General features: G+C 37.6%; 1 protein-coding gene across 1 annotated transcript in view; it reads right to left on the bottom strand.

Moving 5' to 3' along the window:
• Positions 1-20,797, bottom strand: part of LOC128643135 (ficolin-1-B) — a 216,674-nt gene that overhangs the window by 100,706 nt on the left and 95,171 nt on the right. The gene's annotated exons all lie outside the window — the stretch shown is intronic.

Below are 20,797 nucleotides of genomic sequence, written 5' to 3'. Positions count from 1 at the left end.
GAGGTAGTTGCAGAGTAACTGTGAGGGGGTTGCGTATGGCAATGATAGGGAACGGTCCCACATAAAGTTTATTAAATTTCCTACAGGGGGTAGGTATCCTCAAGTTTCTAGCGGCCAACCAAACCAAGTCTCCCACCTTATAGTCTGGGTGAGGTCTATGACGTAGGTCATAGTAACGTTTCTGGGTGGCTTGAGCTTGTTGAATATTATCCCTGATAACTGAATAGGTCTGTTTGATTGAGTTGACAAGGTCGTTGACCTGTGGACAAGGGGTATCCATAATAGGCAAAGGATGGAACCGTGGGTGTAGTCCAGAGGTGATAAAGAAGGGAGAATATCCAGTAGACGAATTGGTAGTGTTATTGTAGGCGAATTCTGCTTGTGGGAGAAAGGAAAACCAGGATTCATGTTTATTGGAGCAGAAGCAGCGTAAATACTGCTCTAACCATTGGTTAATTCTCTCACAGAGACCGTTTGTCTGTGGATGATATGAGGTGGTCAGATGTTGTTGTATATTGAGAGAACTGCATAGGTTTTTCCAGAATTTGGAAGTGAATTGGGACCCCCTGTCACTAAGAACTGATGATGGGAGACCATGCAAGCGAACAATCTCCCTGATGAATAAGTCTGCAGTTTTTTGGGCTGTTGGGAGTGTCTCTGTGGGGATGAAGTGTGCCATTCTAGAAAACAGATCCACTACCACGAAGATGGTAGTCATGCCTCCCGATTTTGGAAGGTCAACTATGAAGTCCATAGATATACTGGTCCAAGGTACCTCAGGTACTGGTAAGTTTTGAAGCAAGCCTACGGACATTTGATGTGAGGGTTTGCATGTCTGACATATAGGACAAGACTTTACATATTTGGTTACAGATAGTCTCATGGTAGGCCACCAAAAATATCTCTGTAGAAGGTCAAGAGTTTTATGAATGCCTAAATGTCCAGCCAAAGATGAATCATGTGATAATGATAAGACCTTGTCACGAAGAGTTGGAGGTACATACATTTTGGAGCGGTTGCAGAGGATTCCATTAGCGTCTGGTATTAAGGGGTAAGAGGTTTTTGTAGTATCAGATTGTTGTTGAGACTTGAGTTCAACTAGGTCTTTAGAGAGCAGGCCTACTATGCAAGACTTGGGAACAATTGTCGAGAAAGAAGGAACTATTTGGGGTCTGACATCCTTACGAGAGAGGGCATCCGCCTTGCCATTCCTGGATCCCGGGCGGTAAGTGATCGTGTACCTAAAACGAGAAAAATAGAGGCTCCAGCGCAGCTGTCTGGCTGAGAGGGTACGGTTAGTCTGTAGGTACTGGAGGTTTTTATGATCAGTATAGATCTCTATTGGTTGTTCAGCTCCCTCCAGTAAATGTCTCCATTGATCAAATGAAGATTTGATGGCCAGAAGCTCTTTTTCTCCTACAGGGTAGTTTAATTCTGCAGGAGTTAATAATCTGGAGTAATAACAGACTGGATGTAAAGTGTCCTTGGGAGAGGTTCTTTGCGAAAGAACCGAACCAATGGCGTATTCTGAAGCGTCTACTTCAAGAACGAATTGGGCTTTACAGTTGGGTAATTGCAAAACTGGTGATGAGACAAATAGTTGTTTTAGCAAGTCAAAGGCTTTTTGTGCTTGTGGAGTCCATACAAAGGGAGTTGTGGACTTAGTCAGGTTTGTGAGTGGTTTGGAGATTGTTGCAAAATTCTGTATGAAACGTCTGTAGAAGTTTGCAAAGCCTAGAAACCGTTGGATATCTTTTACTGTAGATGGTGTTGGCCAGGAAGTGATGGCTGAGATTTTACTGTCTTCCATCATAATCTTGCTTTTGCAAATGCGATATCCTAGAAATGAGACCTCACTAACATGGAAGAGACACTTTTCAAGTTTAACGTAGAGTTTGTGGGTCTGTAACCTGGATAAGACAAGCCTAACGTGTGTGATGTGTTCTGAGAAGGTAGAAGAGTATATCAGGATGTCGTCAAGATAGACCACCAGGAAAGTGTCAAGGATGTCCCTAAATATGTCGTTAATGAAATTCTGAAATGTTGCCGGAGCGTTGCATAGACCGAATGGCATAACTGTATACTCGAAAAGACCATACCTGGTCCTAAATGCAGTCAGCCACTCGTCTCCGGACCTTATTCTTACAAGGTTATAAGCGCCTCTCAGATCCAATTTTGTGAATATAGTTGCGCCTGTTAACCTCTCAATCAATTCTGGTATGAGAGGCAGGGGGTACCTGTTCTTTATGGTACGCTTATTCAACTCTCGATAATCAATTATCGGGCGAAGGGACCCATCCTTGTTTTTAACAAAAAAAATTCCGGCGCCTGCAGGGGAAGTAGAAGGCCGTATAAAGCCTTTTCTGAGATTATCAGTTATGTAGGTCTTAAGGTGAAGTAGTTCGGGTCTAGATAGGGGGTAAATATGGCCATAAGGGATAGTTGCACCGGGAAGGAGGTCTATGGGGCAATCATAGGCCCTATGAGGAGGTAAAGACTCAGCCTCAGTCTTATTGAAGACCTCAGAAAAATCAAGGTATTGAGTAGGAATTGTAGGAGTAGTTGTGGTTAGCAGATGAGAGTTAGGAAAACAGGTGGTTGAACAATAGGGAGAAGAAAATTCAAGTGTGAGGGTATCCCAATGAATCAGAGGTTGGTGCTGTTTAAGCCAAGATATACCCAAGACAACAGGATAAATGGGGGAAGAGATGATATCAAACGTGATGGTCTCAGAATGACCCGAAGAGGAAGTAACAAGAAGAGGAATGGTTTGTTGGGAGACAGGACCAGAAGGTAAGTGTGTTCCATCAATAACTTTCAAATGCATAGGTGTGCTTTTAAACAAAAAAGGTATTTTATTAACTTCAACTAAAGATATATCAAGAAAATTGGCACAAGCACCTGTGTCGATCATGGCGTTACAATTTATCCGGTGTCGATCCCACTGCAATAGTAAGGGTAGAGTAAGATATGCAGTGGATGAATATTTGGTATGTAGACAGTGATGTGGTGTGTGTACTTTACCTAATTTCTGTCTCAAAAGTAGTGGGCATTCTTTAACCACATGGTCAGTCCCTGCACAGTACATGCAGAGGTTTAATGCACGGCGTCTAGCCTTTTCTTGTGCAGTGAGAGGACCTCTTAGGAAACTGATGTCCATTGGTTGTTCAGCCTGTGGAGTGGAGCTGGGAGGAGTTGGTAACATTCTGCGGACTGGAGTGGTGGAAGGATTTTTCTCTTGTCTCCTCTCCCTGAGTCTACGGTCTATGGTTATCGTAAGAGCATACAACTCTTCTAAGCGATCTGGTATGCCAATCCTGGCGAGTTCATCTTTGATCTCTTCGGCGAGTCCTAGGCGATATTGGTTCTTCAAGGACACGTCATTCCATAGGGAATCTCTTGCCCAGATTTTAAAGCGGGCGATATAGTCTTCAACGGGTGTTTTATGTTGTTTCAGGTTTCTAAGTTTACCTTCAGCCGTAACCTGACGGTGAGGGTCATCATATAGAGTTGAAAAAGCTTTAAGGAAGGCATCTAAGGAATTAAGTATAGGGTCCTGATTCTCATAAAAAGAGTCAGCCCATGCCCGGGGTTCACCTCTTAAATAGGACACTATGGTGAGCACCTTGGTGCGGTCGGTGGCATATGTCCTGGGGCGCAGGTCGAACAACAATAAACAAGCATTCCTGAACTGTCTGAAGGTGGAGCGGTCACCAGAAAATTTTTCTGGGTAAGAGACCTGGGGTTCAGAATGCTGGTCGTTGCCCGTGTTTCTGTTGGAAAGAACTTCTCTTAAACAGGCTTTGAGGCTTTGGTTTTCAACCTGTAGCTCTCTGAATGCTTGTGTGAGATTGTCAAGCCGTTGATTAAGGCTGTGCAATTGGGGGGTCACATCTGTCTGTTCCATCTCCCTCTTTAGTTAAGTGTAGTTATATACTTTATTAAAGGCTGGTTTATTATGTAATGAGCTACCAGCTTTCTGCTGATGCAAGTCCTAGTTAACTTGATGAACAATGTATGTTTGTTACAGGTGAGTTATGATGGCCAGCTAAGGAGTAGACCAGTTCATAATCCCCTGAGTTAATCTTGCCTATTGGAATAACCCCTGGAGTATATAGTATATTACAGGCTTATGGCTTAGGCAGAGGATGGTCTGTAGTTTGAGATATGTACAGAAATTCAGAGAACGTAATGAGGGCACAACAGGTGATAATGGATATTAGCCAGAATAGGAAAGTCAATTATGCGCTATTGTAATAATACTGTTTAAACAAATGAGGCAAATGAATGCAATCTCTTTCACAGCAAGTTCACAGATACAGCGTGTACTTCAATACATTGTTGCCACTTGATTTACTGAGCAGTTATAGCACTTGAAACAGGTTAATAATACATAGCATTAGGTCATTTCATACGGAACCTGTTGTTTTGGAGACTTTGGGAGCTGCGGAGATGAGGCGGTAGCAGAATATGCGTGTAGCTGGTCGCAGATTGTGAGAGCCGCTTCTGTAGTTTTGCTGTTGCTGGTGCGGCTAGGAGCGGAGGGCGTGTTGCGGAGGTGCGTATGAGCGTAGTGAGCTCAGGAGCAAGGTTGCTAGGTTACGGAATCTTGGTGTTATGCGGAATACCGCATAGAATACAGACAGAGGGAGAGGCTGCAGTTAAGGTAACCTCTGGTAACAGGAGGTGTAGTTCAATTCTGTAGATTTGCTAAGATTTCTGTAGAGAAACAAGGTAATGTTTAGAGCTGAGTTACTTCAGAAAATACACTTCAATAAACCAGCAATGTATGCTGGGAATGGTTAGAGTTTATAGGAAGTGGTTAGTTTAATTGAAAGAAAAGGTGGTATGGATGTGGTGTACAGGTTACTAAAGGTGGAATGGGGATATTCGTGACACACTTGATGACTGTTGTCCAAAATGAACATGGAAACAAACATATGCTATACATCTTCTGAATAACAAAGGTGTAGACTAATAAAGTTGTAATTATTAATCTTTCAATATTCAAAGAAAATTAATATATAATCAGAAGAGAAAATTATATGTTTGTTTCAAATGTTATGCTTCATCAGAATCATGCTCATAATATTGATTACCAATACACCTTCAATGACATATAAATGAGTCAATGGACTTACCAGGGGACGGCAAAGGTGGCTCTGCGTCACTGCTGGATTCCTGTGGGCTCCCCACACCAACTCTCTCTATGAATGATATAGATATATATTAGTAAACACATTGGGGATATCACTAAATCACATCTGTATCTAATTTTATGATTAATCAACTTGAAAATGTGAAGAATAAAGCAGTCATTAAACCAAAAAATGCTTGATTGAATCAAGGGGATTCTGTTTAAAATGATGTATTGAACATATGTTTAATTTAAGACTATATTAGACATCAAAATCATCTCATACGATGCAATTGCATAGCTAAATATACCCATTGATCAATGTTCTTCAAAGAATACACACAAACCACATTTTGAAGAACAGCTGTTGACAAATAGAAACAAAGACATGTGGCACATCGAGCCATTTGTGCAATGTACAGTAATCTTGTTTAGGACACAACACATATTGATCACAATACAAAACAAAATTGATTAGTACAAATATGTAATCATGGTGCTGTTAGAGTATGCTGATATAGAATAGATATTATCTATAAAGTAACTGCAACAGTGAATATGTGAATTATATATCAAGATTGTTTAATCCAAAGAATGTAAAGATGAATTAATCTATTGTTTATTAAAGGGACACTGACATGATTTATTTCAATCATTGATTTCACAGTTCAAAATGTTCAAAATGATTTAACATTGACTCCTATTATAATTTTAATGTTGCTACATATTAATCTTAAAGGCAGATAAGAAATATTGGATTCAATAAATATGGTTTGTTGAAGGTATCCACCAATCATCAATCAAAACCCAGGTTGGTCAACCAAAATTGAGATGCAGATAAACGTACATTCTTGATTTTAAAATACATTTAGCAATCGAATATTTCACATATGATTAGAGTATTATATTTCAATGTTTTTTAATATTGCATACTCTATCTGAATGACAACATTAATAATTTTAGCTCAGTATCCCTTTAATATAAAATTATATTGATTTGACAATGTTGGTGTTAATGAATTCTCTACTCCATATGTTGATGTAATGAATGGGATTGAGCATGCAATTCAAATCTAATATGTTATTTAAGGATATCCGAAGAATTATTTAATTTTCATCTATTAAAGGGACATTACATATAAATCTTGAACAATGTGGATTAAGTATGTAATGTTCTGTCCATGTTTCTAAGACAAATGTCAATTAAAATGAGACATACCATACTGTGACGAGCCCTGCCTTGAGGATCCAGCAGCAACATCCATATCTGCAATATATTAAATGAGGATTGCAGATCATTAATACAAATCATGCCATGTTTAACATCTTTACATTATTAGCAAATTAATTTAAAACTATGAATCCTTTGGTAGTCCCATGAGTTAACTGTTTCCTCAATTAAATTCATGATGAATATATCCTGTACTCTTATTTTCAATCAGTTGTGTTGTTTACTGTAGCTTTAATTAATTTTTGGTGTTATTTCATTCTCATCAATTGATGGGCATATGTTATAATTTATTTGGATTCTTCTTTTTTTATTATGTATAATATTGAAAATAAGAATACTGTATTCTTCACATATATAATAATTCACATTTCATTTTGACCAACATGTGTAAAGCAATGCCACTTACAGCAAAGCCATGTTAACGTGGATGCGAAATTCCATTTTCGCGATCATTGCGCAATGATTCCAAGCGGAATAACGCATCCGTCATTTGACCAACATGTGTAAAGCAATGCCACTTACAGCAAAGCCATGTTAACGTGGATGCGAAATTCCATTTTCGCGATCATTGCGCAATGATTCCAAGCGGAATAACGCATCCGTCATTTGACCAACATGTGTAAAGCAATGCCACTTACAGCAAAGCCATGTTAACGTGGATGCGAAATTCCATTTCCGCTCTGTGACGCATATTCTGTAGAGCGCAAGAAACATCATTACTATTTCATGTGTCACTAATCTAAAATCAGATATCTAAACATCATATGTAGTGTATGTTGTGAGATCTGGATAGGTTTAGGATCTGACTATATACACATTTTTTGATAAAATAAAATAAGATATTATCTGAAGTTGGATAATTACCTGGGTCAGATTCTCCATCTCCTCCCAGGCCACCGGACGGAGAAGCAGCTGCCCTGGCCCCCGCGTCAGGACTTTCAGATCCCGCAGCTGGGAGGGAAGAAGAGGAGGCCGAGGATGGCGAGGATCTAAATCTTTTGGGGACCCGGAGATTGAGGAGCTCGCATAAAGTCACCTCATAAGGGAGTAGGTAGAGTTTCCGCGGGGCCTCTCTTTTGCCACCTCTTTTACGGGCTTGTACCCACTCCCTTATGAGGTTGACTTTTTTGGATAAGCGCAACCTCATATCTCCGAATCTCCTCATGATCTGATCCTGGGTCCTCTGGACGTCACACACCAATCTAACGGCATTGGTGATAGACTCCCAGAGGGCCTTCTTAACAGGCGCATCTGTCAACCTCCTCTTGTTCCCAAACAGCTGGGGATAAAAGTCCTTGACGGCGTGGACCAGTGCAGCGCTCTCCTCCTTGGTGAACCTGGGAACTGACATGCCTGCTGGGTTTGATAATATAATATATATTGCCTGCAGGCATTAGAGAACTGACAAAGATGGCAACGTGTAATGGACTTTTATATGGTGAAGTAAACATGAGATGCACCATGGGACAAGTTATCTGTACATCTGATTGGATAAAAGTTTGAAATATTGTTAGAATGTCTGTGAGACCATCCTGACTCAAGTTGTGTTTGTGTGATGAACTCGGATTGGCCGTTCATTAATGTTTCATATCTTAGTAACTTCCTTACACATACCTCTTGGTGGTGCTGTTACTTCATTTTTCATGTAGACTTATTAGTAACTCATGGGCCTGTCATGCGGATATGTGTGACGCAGATTAAATATCCGTGATCCGTTAAATATTAATGATTAAATTCTCTTTAAAATCGAATACTGTCACATTATTAAATGTTGTAGACATTTCTCGGTTTAATAACGGTCTGTTTCTTTAATACAAATACACATTTAATATTGTATGTCTTTATTGTTCATAAAATCAATTTGTTGACTTATTGTGAAGTATTGACAGTGCTCTATTAAATGTATTTATAATGCACATTGATTGTGTGCTATTGCGTGACATTAGACTAATGTTTAAAGATGCTAATCTGGTGTTTCAAGATGCGTTTCCCACGCAATATTTCTTAATGTTCAAATTCAGGTTATAAGGTCAGTAACTTGGATAATCTGTTTATAAATGTTAAACTACAGGTTTGTTTGTTATTAGCAAATAAACCTCGAGCTTGTATTTGTCTGAAGTGCTCATATATGTTATTGTGCAATGGCGTCTTTATTTTTAAATAGACATTACAAACAAACAATTGTATCAAATGATCTGTAGAGATAGAAGATTGTTTAGACTTTAAAATGTAAATCAATTTATCTTAGTATTTAGATATCCTCAACAGAAGAAATTTAAATGCACATGGTTGAGCCAATCACATAAGGCATCTCTGTGCATCCACCAATCTTCATCTACTGAGCCTATCTCGATATGCTTTTCAAGCAAAGTATTGCAAGATAGGCAGAGAAGTAAATACACTTTTTAAATCTCTTAAAGGGACATTGTCCATACAAATTTAGCGTTGGTGAATCAGATTGAGCATGAAATGTTAATCAACTTTATAATTTAATCAGATTCTCAAATGTTAACAGTTATCTTGTTATCTTTCTTTGCAAATCAATAATGATATTTTAGATGACGGGCAATTGTTTCCAAAAACCTGGGTTGTCCTTGATGATTGTTGGATCAATTAATCCAACCAAAAAAACCAAGTTCTGTCCAGAGTACTGAAGCAAATAAATTATCTATTTAATGCCTTATTTTTAAAGTAATGATAGCAACATCACAAGGAGCATTCATAATCTGAGACAATTTTCAAAGTTGCTTAAAATAGAATACTCATTCAGAATGTATAAATCATTAATTTTTTAACTGTCTCCCTTTAAGTATATTTTGAGTTCATGTCCCTTTAAAGAAACATTTCACAATAATGCTTAAAATATCATAAACCTAGGCACCTTCCTTTTGCTAGAGGAGTATAACATATGAGTAAAGCAAATTTAGATTAACTTCTGGATTGTTTTACACACTGACTGAAATATATATTGTAAAGGAGGTATTTTGGAGCCTTCAGCTTTGAGGGACATTAATCTATCTGCTATGTATGCATTTTGTCTAAGATTCTAATATTTGACCAACTTAATATGTTTTGTTATTCAATCATTAGATTGTAATTATATATATTCTTGGATTAAATACATATCTACATAGGCTATTTTGATGCTGATTGTTGGTTGCACATAGATGCCTTATGTAATTGACTAAGATATGTGGATTGATGTATTTTTTTAAAACTATATTTAAAGACTGAATGTAATTCTATATTACTTTCTAAATATGTTTAAATGCTTTTATGATTTTTTTAAAAAATCGATACACAATATACTTTGTGAATGTCCCTTTAAGGACCAAAACATTTGGAATGTTGATTTAACATTGTCAAAATAAACTAAAGGGGAATTAACATTAGATATAGATATTTGATGTCTAACCCAAGAGGTAAGATTTTAAAAACTACATAATATTAATAACTATAGTTAAATGACTCCACTAGAAAATTACATCGATTAACCTGGCATCCAATAACTAGCTTGTGAAAAATATCAAGTTAAATGACCTACCATTGATAAAAGTAAAAATTACAATTATTTCAAAAATAATGTTTTGAGATACCTAAGGAAGATACAAGATCTTATCTAATTAATTTTACATTCAACAACACTGTCACATTAATGTAATTGAACCACTTCCCCTTCTTAAAAGTGAAAACAAATAATTTATGACTAATTTTGACTACATATCCGAAATTAATTTAACATCTAAGAATTTCCAAAGAAAAGCATCGATGGATCTCACTCCCCAATTAATGTTAAAAAAGATAGTTTAATGTAATATTCTCGAAATCGGTTGATTGTATAAAATTACTGCATTATTTGATCTTATGCATGTGCTTGTCAAATAGCCAACTACCAGTCATGGGAGTCAAACTTTTTTTTATTGACAGATTATATGGATATTTATTATAATCTGTTCAAAAGAATGTATTTAATAATAAAATGTTTATTAACATTTAAAAAAAAAAAATTATATGAAACCCAAAAATATTCCTGGAAGTCAGATGACAATCTGAAATAAAAAAATTGGAACAAAGTTAATACACACGTTGTCAAATATTCATGAAATACATTTACAATCATCTTGTGTCTATGCTCTAACTTTGTTCTAAATTTTTTTAAGATATTTATTAAATAGTTTTTACCAAAAAATGAAAACATACACCATTATATTGTGGAATAAAAACTAAAATTTAAATATCCAAAGTTATAATTATACATAAATGTATATCACATTTCAAGAATATATGTATGCTGAACATAAATGTAATATTTCATGTCCATTCAAATACCTCTATATCAACTATAATATGTATTCCTTTTTCTGATTGTGATGCCTAAATATCTAACTAACAACTAAATATGACTAATGTATGTAAGCTACTAATATTCAACAGTCTTCACTAGCATGCATTGGTACACCAACCTGGATAATGCATGGTCTTTGAAAGTCAATTCAGGGCTAAACAGTTGATCTTCAATAGGTGTCTTATTCATCACTTCATAAAATAGAGGACTGGGAAATAACATCTAAAAATTAGAAAATCATCTAAGTGTCTGATTGTGATGCCTAAATATCTAACTAACAACTAAATATGACTAATGTATGTAAGCTACTAATATTCAACAGTCTTCACTAGCATGCATTGGTACACCAACCTGGATAATGCATGGTCTTTGAAAGTCAATTCAGGGCTAAACAGTTGATCTTCAATAGGTGTCTTATTCATCACTTCATAAAATAGAGGACTGGGAAATAACATCTAAAAATTAGAAAATCATCTAAGTGTCTCCAATACGATGCCTCCACAGCCTTATTCTATCAAATAGTTGGCACTTACCATGTGAACATGTCTTTGTATGTTTTTCAAGGTCAGCAGATTTGAAAGATAATGCCAGACATGATCCCATTGGTATACTTCAATCTTGGCTTTTTCCCCACTGTCAGTCTGGGCAATCTTCACTGTCAGGCTTCGAATTCTTCCCTTTTAGTCTTTAGATTAAGTCAGCTCCCTAATGGCAGAAAAAGTTTAATTTAAATTACTACAAGTGTGTGAATCATTTCTGTACCCCTCTCCCACCCCCCATTTCAGAATAAATTTCTGTCACTAGCTTACTAAGCTTGTGTAGCATCTTGTGTTATTTTCTATCAAGTGTGAAGATGAGTCATATTGAGCAGAACAAACCTCTAATGTGTGACATTGAACCATAGTCATGCTAGAGGATCCCTTTCTGAGCATTTACATTTTAAGTAATGTGTAAACTAAATGCTATTTTAGAAAATGTATGCCATATGATGTATTTGTGTACAATTCATGCCAGCAACAGTCCATACATTTATACTTACCATCTGATGTCCTCTTTAAAAACCAGGTGGCAAAGACTCGCTACAGGACCCAATGCCCAGAGCATCACCTATATTAATAAATGAAAGACATTTTTAGCATTTGATGAACAATCCTAACATGTTTGCACAATTCTCTACTTGTCATTTCCCTAGAGTTCTCATCTATAGAAAATACTCCAGTCTAACTTCTATTCTTTACCGTCTAAAGTGGCGGTTGATGATGTCTGCTCTGACATTGAGCCCCTCGTCCCGGAATGGCCCCTCTAGAACAGGATGATCCTCCTCATCTCTGAGGAGGTTTCTGTCCACCGGGACGGCCTGCAGCATCCCAGCCCGCTGTGCAATATTATGCAGGACACTACAGGCTACAACGATCTTAGCCACCTTCTTTGGGTTGTACTGGAGGGCTCCTCCCAACCGGTCCAGGCACCTGAACCGCATCTTCAGGAGCCCGAACATCCGTTCAACCACCGCCCTGGTTCTCTTATGAGCCCTATTGTAGCGCTCCTCAGACACATCAGTCGGGCTACGCAAGGGGGTAATGAGCCAAGGCCGGCTCATGTACCCAGAATCACCTATAAATTATGAACAGAACATAATTCAAACAGAATCCTCAAAATAGTATTTGGAGTCCAATAAAAAGTTTTGTACACGATAATCCAGTAACAAATTGGTTCTAAAAAATGAACAAATCTAGTTCTATATTATTCTCTATCTTCCCATTTCAGCTAAGACATGCTACATATGCGTATTTCTCCTAAACCAGACCTTGTGTAAAATGCAAACTAAAGGGTTCCATTGCATTCTCTATCTGAGCATTTAAGGTAAGACATGCTACATATCTGCATTGAACTAAAAGTAGACATTAGCGGAAAGAGACAATGACATGGTTAAATTGCATTAGCTAATATCTTCCCATTTCAGCTAAGACATGCTACATATGCGTATTTCTCCTAAACCAGACCTTGTGTAAAATGCAAACTAAAGGGTTCCATTGCATTCTCTATCTGAGCATTTAAGGTAAGACATGCTACATATCTGCATTGAACTAAAAGTAGACATTAGCGGAAAGAGACAATGACATGGTTAAATTGCATTAGCTAATATCTTCCCATTTCAGCTAAGACATGCTACATATGCGTATTTCTCCTAAACCAGACCTTGTGTAAAATGCAAACTAAAGGGTTCCATTGCATTCTCTATCTGAGCATTTAAGGTAAGACATGCTACATATCTGCATTGAACTAAAAGTAGACATTAGCGGAAAGAGACAATGACATGGTTAAATTGCATTAGCTAATATCTTCCCATTTCAGCTAAGACATGCTACATATGCGTATTTCTCCTAAACCAGACCTTGTGTAAAATGCAAACTAAAGGGTTCCATTGCATTCTCTATCTGAGCATTTAAGGTAAGACATGCTACATATCTGCATTGAACTAAAAGTAGACATTAGCGGAAAGAGACAATGACATGGTTAAATTGCATTAGCTAATATCTTCCCATTTCAGCTAAGACATGCTACATATGCGTATTTCTCCGAAACCAGACCTTGTGTAAAATGCAAACTAAAGGGTTCCATTGCATTCTCTATCTGAGCATTTAAGGTAAGACATGCTACATATCTGCATTGAACTAAAAGTAGACATTAGCGGAAAGAGACAATGACATGGTTAAATTGCATCCTATAGCTGAACATGACGCTAACATTTTAAAACTACAGTGGCAATTGTCAAACTAATTAACCATGTTGTGCACAAATACTCACCAACGAGATAACCAGGGGGCATTTGTCTTTCCTCAAACTGTCTCCACAGGGACGACTGAAAGAGGATGCGGGCATCATGACAAGCTCCTGCAAAATTTGCACACACATGCATAATCCTCATCCGTGCGTCACAAACATACTGCACGTTGAGGCTATGAAAATGTTTGCGATTTGTGAAGGGCAAGTCATCAATTGGAGCACGCAGCGCAATGTGGGTACAATCAATGGCTCCCAAGACATTGGGCAATTCAGCAATATCAAAGAATTCCCGCTTCACGCGCCTCCAATCAGCATCATTTTGTGGGAATCCTATGTATTGCTTACTGATACGTACCATGGCGTCCAGAAAGTTATCAAACACCCCAGAGAATGTACCTTGAGCCAGGCCATGCATGTACAGTTCTCCGGATTGAAAACTCCCGGAGGCCAGGACGTATAGACAGCTTAGCATCTTACTCATGGGGGGAACAGCAGTCCTTATTTGTATACGTGGCTCCAAATGAGGTTTAAGAAGATCATAAAGGCCAATGAGCTGTTCGCGATTGAGCCGATACTTATCATAAACCTCAAAGTCGCTCATGTTTTCCAAGGTGGGTCTCACCCTGTAGACACGAGGACCTCGAACCAGATGACCCCTTTGTCTCAGTCTGAGCCGCCGAGGCTGCCTGATTCGACCAACAGCTAGTTCGCCAATAGCACCACCAGCAGCGTCTACCATGTCATCGTCATCCATCTTTCAAAACAGCGTAACAAGGTAAGCACTTGATCTGATGTGGATCACAAGTGATGCTTTGGCCATGTTGTTTGGGGGATTTATAGTACAATTAGTCCAATGGTAGTGAGTTTGTAATGATTGCTAATTGTATTCACTTGTTTGTATGTGAGCGGCGCGAATGCTTTCACAGTGGGCGTTTTGTTGTTGTTTGCTGAAATGTTGTTTTCCCCCAATGAATCTCAATGTGAAAGTGTCAAATATCACACATACAGTGCATGTTCATATGCGTAATCGATATTTCTTAAACGCGATCTTATAGTAACAAGCACACGTCCAGGCTAACATGAATGAAAGTGCATAGTTGTGTATAATGTGCATCGAATGTGATCGATCAATGTTGCTGCAACATTGTTTGAAAACGATAAAGTAACATCTGCCATCTGTAGTATTGTATATATAAGTGATTGCCGAGCTGTCAATATTGTATGCGTCCCTTTAAAATCGCAATAATTATTCAGAACTTCCTGTCTGCCATCTGTAGTATTGTATATATAAGTGATTGCCGAACTGTCAATATTGTATGCGTCCCTTTAAAATCGCAATAATTATTCAGAACTTCCCGTCTGCCATCTGTAGTATTGTATATATAAGTGATTTCCGAACTGTCAATATTGTATGCGTCCCATAAAAATGGCACTAATACTGAATAACTTCCGGCTGTCATCTGTAGTATTATATATATAAGTGATTGCCGAACTGTCAATATTGTATGCGTCCCATTCAAATGGCACTAATACTGAAGCACTTCCGGATGTCATCTGTAGTATTGTATATATAAGTGATTGCCGAGCTGTCAATATTGTATGCGTCCCATTCAAATGGCACTAATGCTGAATAACTTCCGGCTGTCATCTGTAGTATTGTATATATAAGTGATTGCCGAGCTGTCAATATTGTATGCGTCCCTTTCAAATCGCAATAATTATTCAGAACTTCCCGTCTGCCATCTGTAGTATTGTATATATAAGTGATTGCCGAACTGTCAATATTGTATGCGTCCCTTTAAAATCGCAATAATTATTCAGAACTTCCCGTCTGCCATCTGTAGTATTGTATATATAAGTGATTGCCGAACTGTCAATATTGTATGCGTCCCATAAAAATGGCACTAATACTGAATAACTTCCGGCTGTCATCTGTAGTATTATATATATAAGTGATTGCCGAACTGTCAATATTGTATGCGTCCCATTCAAATGGCACTAATACTGAAGCACTTCCGGATGTCATCTGTAGTATTGTATATATAAGTGATTGCCGAGCTGTCAATATTGTATGCGTCCCATTCAAATGGCACTAATGCTGAATAACTTCCGGCTGTCATCTGTAGTATTGTATATATAAGTGATTGCCGAGCTGTCAATATTGTATGCGTCCCTTTCAAATCGCAATAATTATTCTGAACTTCAGGCTGTCATCTGTAGTATTATATATATAAGTGATTTGCGATCTGACAATATTTCTTAATTGTCCCATTGAAATCTCCCTAATAATGCTGTTCCAAAGTGTTGTTTACGTATATGTTGTATTGTAGTATTGAGTGTTAAAGTTCCTAAAGGGGCGGTACAGTGGTGAATCTGTGATGTGTATGGTTGAATCTTCTAATGACGTCATGATCTTATTAACCTGCCTATGTAGTTCTGAAATCCTCATTGTGTTGTTGTATTGTGCTACATTGTTATTGTGTGCTGAATAAAATCTAAATGTGTGCTTTGTGGTTGCGTGATGGGTGATGCGTGTTATGTACATGTACGTATATATTGTGATTGTGTCCCACATATGCTGACTTGTATATAGCGGTGTGGCATTGTTGTTCCTTCCCATAAAGTGACATCTGTAATCTGGTGTAATGATGTTGTTCTTGTACGTAATTCCTAATGGTTTCTTGTGAGTGAATCATGATGTTAAAAGTACATTAAAATCCATATGTTGTGTTTTGTGATTCCTCTAGAGAATGTAATGTGTTTTTCCCCCATCATTTGAATGCACATGTATGAGTGAATGTTAAAAGTAATGTATGTGCATCCATGAGTGATCATGTGTTAAGCCTATGTAGATATGCAGTTGCTGCAAGCATATGAGTTGAATAACTGAAATGCAATAATAAAGGTAAATGAGAGGTGTTTCCCATTGTGTACTGTTTGTGAATACAGAAAAGTTTAAATAATTTTTGTGTCCGTTTAAATGTAATATTTTTAATAATAATTTTGTTACTAGTTTATTGATTTGTAGTTGATGTAATCTAAAAGTGTGAAACAATTTAATGGTGTTGTGAATATTCAATAATTAAAATCCATAAATCCACCATAGGGAAATAGTCATTTCTTGATCTATTTATCCTAGCTGTGTCTAACGCATGAAATCATGTATTTTCTAGCGCTGGTATTTGGAGTTTTTCTGTCTACGCTATTTGCGTGCGTTAGGGAAATGTGGGTTTCGCGTGCACGAGCACGTCTTCCCAATAGAAGTCAATGGAGGCTCTAAAAATTGGGTTTTTTTTTTTCTAAGACTGGTTTTCCTCGTAAAGTGAGTGACGTCATGAGCTTGTGTGAAAAAGTAACTAAATCGTGTTGTTTTTGTAATAAATAAATATTTTTTGAATGTCATGTGGTGTATATTGTTTGTATGCATCGATGAGTGTATGTTTGTGATAATGTTATTAGTTAGATGTAGGTATATGAGGGTCTTTTCCCGTGTGTCAATGTAAGTCAATGGGAAAATGGATTTGTGTAGTTTTTTTTCAAACACCTGAGATCTCGCAACTTTAATCCTTTGTATTTGTATGAAAAATTATAAAATGATAAAAATAAAAATAGTGTTGTGTTTGTATGAGTGTAAGTGTAGTTTGTGTCATATTTGTTTTGTGATTCGTGGCTGTTTATTTTGTCGGTATATGTTTACTACTGGGTCTGAGGTGTCGGTAGAAATTTGAGCGTTAGGTGTTTTTTGAGTGTCGGTAAATGAACTCTAAATACCGGAGTCCGTAAGAAACCCGCGTTAGGAGCCTCTAACGCTGGTTTTCACGGCTAACGCCAAACTCCAAATCTAGGCCTTAGTGTTTATTTTACAGGTAAGTATTTAGTTTTAAATAGGAATAATTTATTAAAGTATAGTGTAGTGTTAGGTGTAATTGTAACTTAGGTTAGTTTTTAGTTTACAGGTACATTTCTCTTTATTTTAGCTAGGTAAGCTATTAAATAGTTAATAACTATTTAATAGCTATTGTACCTAGTTAAAATAAATTGAAAGGTACCTGTAAAATAAAAATAAATCCTAAGATAGCTACAATATAATTATTATTTATATTGTAGCTATATTAGGGTTTATTTTATAGGTAAGTATTTAGTTTTAAATAGGATTAACTTAGGCCTAGATTTAGAGTTTTGTCGGTAAGGACCCGCGTAGCTAACGCCGGCTTTTTTCTGGCCGCACCATAAAAATAACTCTGGTATTGAGAGTCCACAAAAAGGCTGCGTTAGGCTCCAAAAAAGGAGCGTAGAGCATTTTTAACGCAGCTTCAACTCTCGATACCAGAGTTGCTTACGCAAGCGGCCAGCCTCAAAAACGTGCTCGTGCACGATTCCCCCATAGGAAACAATGGGGCTGTTTGAGCTGAAAAAAAACCTAACACCTGCAAAAAAGCCGCGTTCAGCTCCTAACGCAGCCCCATTGTTTGCTATGGGGAAACACTTCCTACGTCTGCACCTAACACCCTAACATGTACCCCGAGTCTAAACACCCCTAACCTTACACTTATTAACCCCTAATCTGCCGCCCCCGCTATCGCTGACCCCTGCATATTATTATTAACCCCTAATCTGCCGCTCCGTAAACCGCCGCTACTTACATTATCCTTATGTACCCCTAATCTGCTGCCCCTAACACCGCCGACCCCTATATTATATTTATTAACCCCTAATCTGCCCCCCACAACGTCGCCTCCACCTACCTACACTTATTAACCCCTAATCTGCCGAGCGGACCTGAGCGCTACTATAATAAAGTTATTAACCCCTAATCCGCATCACTAACCCTATAATAAATAGTATTAACCCCTAATCTGCCCTCCCTAACATCGCCGACACCTAACTTCAAACATTAATCCCTAATCTGCCGACCGGAGCTCACCGCTACTATAATAAATGTATTAACCCCTAAAGCTAAGTCTAACCCTAACACTAACACCCCCCTAAGTTAAATATAATTTAAATCTAACGAAATTAATTAACTCTTATTAAATAAATTATTCCTATTTAAAGCTAAATACTTACCTGTAAAATAAATCCTAATATAGCTACAATATAAATTATAATTACATTGTAGCTATTTTAGGATTAATATTTATTTTACAGGCAACTTTGTAATTATTTTAACCAGGTACAATAGCTATTAAATAGTTACCTAGTTAAAATAATTACAAAATTACCTGTAAAATAAATCCTAACCTAAGTTACAATTAAACCTAACACTATACTATCATTAAATTAATTAAATAAAATACCTACAATTACCTACAATTAAACCTAACACTACACTATCAATACATTAATTAAATACAATATCTACAAATAACTACAATGAAATAAACTAACTAAAGTACAAAAAATAAAAAAGAACTAAGTTACAAAAAATAAAAAAATATTTACAAACATAAGAAAAATATTACAACAATTTTAAACTAATTACACCTACTCTAAGCCCCCTAATAAAATAACAAAGACCCCCAAAATAAAAATTGCCCTACCCTATTCTAAATTACTAAATTTAAAAGCTCTTTTACCTTACCAGCCCTGAACAGGGCCCTTTGCGGGGCATGCCCCAAGAATTTCAGCTCTTTTGCCTGTAAAAAAAAACATACAATACCCCCCCCCAACATTACAACCCACCACCCACATACCCCTAATCTAACCCAAACCCCCCTTAAATAAACCTAACACTAAGCCCCTGAAGATCTTCCTACCTTGTCTTCACCCTACCAGGTTCACCGATCCGTCCTGAAGAGCTCCTCCGATGTCCTGATCCAAGCCCAAGCGGGGGGCTGAAGAGGTCCATGATCCGGATGAAGTCTTCATCCAAGCGGGAGCTGAAGAGGTCCATGATCCGGATGAAGTCTTCTATCAACGGCATCTTCAATCTTCTTTCTTCCGGATCCATCTTGCAGACCTCCGACGCGGAACATCCTCTTCTCCCGACGCCTACTAGCCGAATGACGGTTCCTTTAAGGGACGTCATCCAAGATGGCGTCCCTCGAATTCCGATTGGCTGATAGGATTCTATCAGCCAATCGGAATTAAGGTAGGAATATTCTGATTGGCTGATGGAATCAGCCAATCAGAATCAAGTTCAATCCGATTGGCTGATTCGATCAGCCAATCAGATTGAGCTCGCATTCTATTGGCTGTTCCGATCAGCCAATAGAATGCAAGCTCAATCTGATTGGCTGATTGGATCAGCCAATCGGATTGAACTTGATTCTGATTGGCTGATTCCATCAGCCAATCAGAATATTCCTACCTTAATTCCGATTGGCTGATAGAATCCTATCAGCCAATCGGAATTCGAGGGACGCCATCTTGGATGACGTCCCTTAAAGGAACCGTCATTCGGCTAGTAGGCGTCGGGAGAAGAGGATGTTCCGCGTCGGAGGTCTGCAAGATGGATCCGGAAGAAAGAAGATTGAAGATGCCGTTGATAGAAGACTTCATCCGGATCATGGACCTCTTCAGCTCCCGCTTGGATGAAGACTTCATCCGGATCATGGACCTCTTCAGCTCCCGCTTGGATGAAGACTTCATCCGGATCATGGACCTCTTCAGCCCCCCGCTTGGGCTTGGATCAGGACATCGGAGGAGCTCTTCAGGACGGATCGGTGAACCTGGTAGGGTGAAGACAAGGTAGGAAGATCTTCAGGGGCTTAGTGTTAGGTTTATTTAAGGGGGGTTTGGGTTAGATTAGGGGTATGTGGGTGGTGGGTTGTAATGTTGGGGGGGGGTATTGTATGTTTTTTTTTACAGGCAAAAGAGCTGAAATTCTTGGGGCATGCCCCGCAAAGGGCCCTGTTCAGGGCTGGTAAGGTAAAAGAGCTTTTAACTTTAGTAATTTAGAATAGGGTAGGGCATTTTTTATTTTGGGGGTCTTTGTTATTTTATTAGGGGGCTTAGAGTAGGTGTAATTAGTTTAAAATTGTTGTAATATTTTTCTTATGTTTGTAAATATTTTTTTATTTTTTGTAACTTAGTTCTTTTTTATTTTTTGTACTTTAGTTAGTTTATTTCATTGTAGTTATTTGTAGATATTGTATTTAATTAATGTATTGATAGTGTAGTGTTAGGTTTAATTGTAGGTAATTGTAGGTATTTTATTTAATTAATTTAATGATAGTATAGTGTTAGGTTTAATTGTAACTTAGGTTAGGATTTATTTTACAGGTAATTTTGTAATTATTTTAACTAGGTAACTATTTAATAGCTATTGTACCTGGTTAAAATAATTACAAAGTTG

The sequence above is a fragment of the Bombina bombina genome, chromosome 12 (genome assembly GCF_027579735.1).
Source record: "Bombina bombina isolate aBomBom1 chromosome 12, aBomBom1.pri, whole genome shotgun sequence".
In the NCBI taxonomy this organism is placed as follows: domain Eukaryota; kingdom Metazoa; phylum Chordata; class Amphibia; order Anura; family Bombinatoridae; genus Bombina; species Bombina bombina.
Note: the sequence above shows the minus strand (reverse complement) of the source record. Positions and strands in the feature narration are given on the sequence as shown.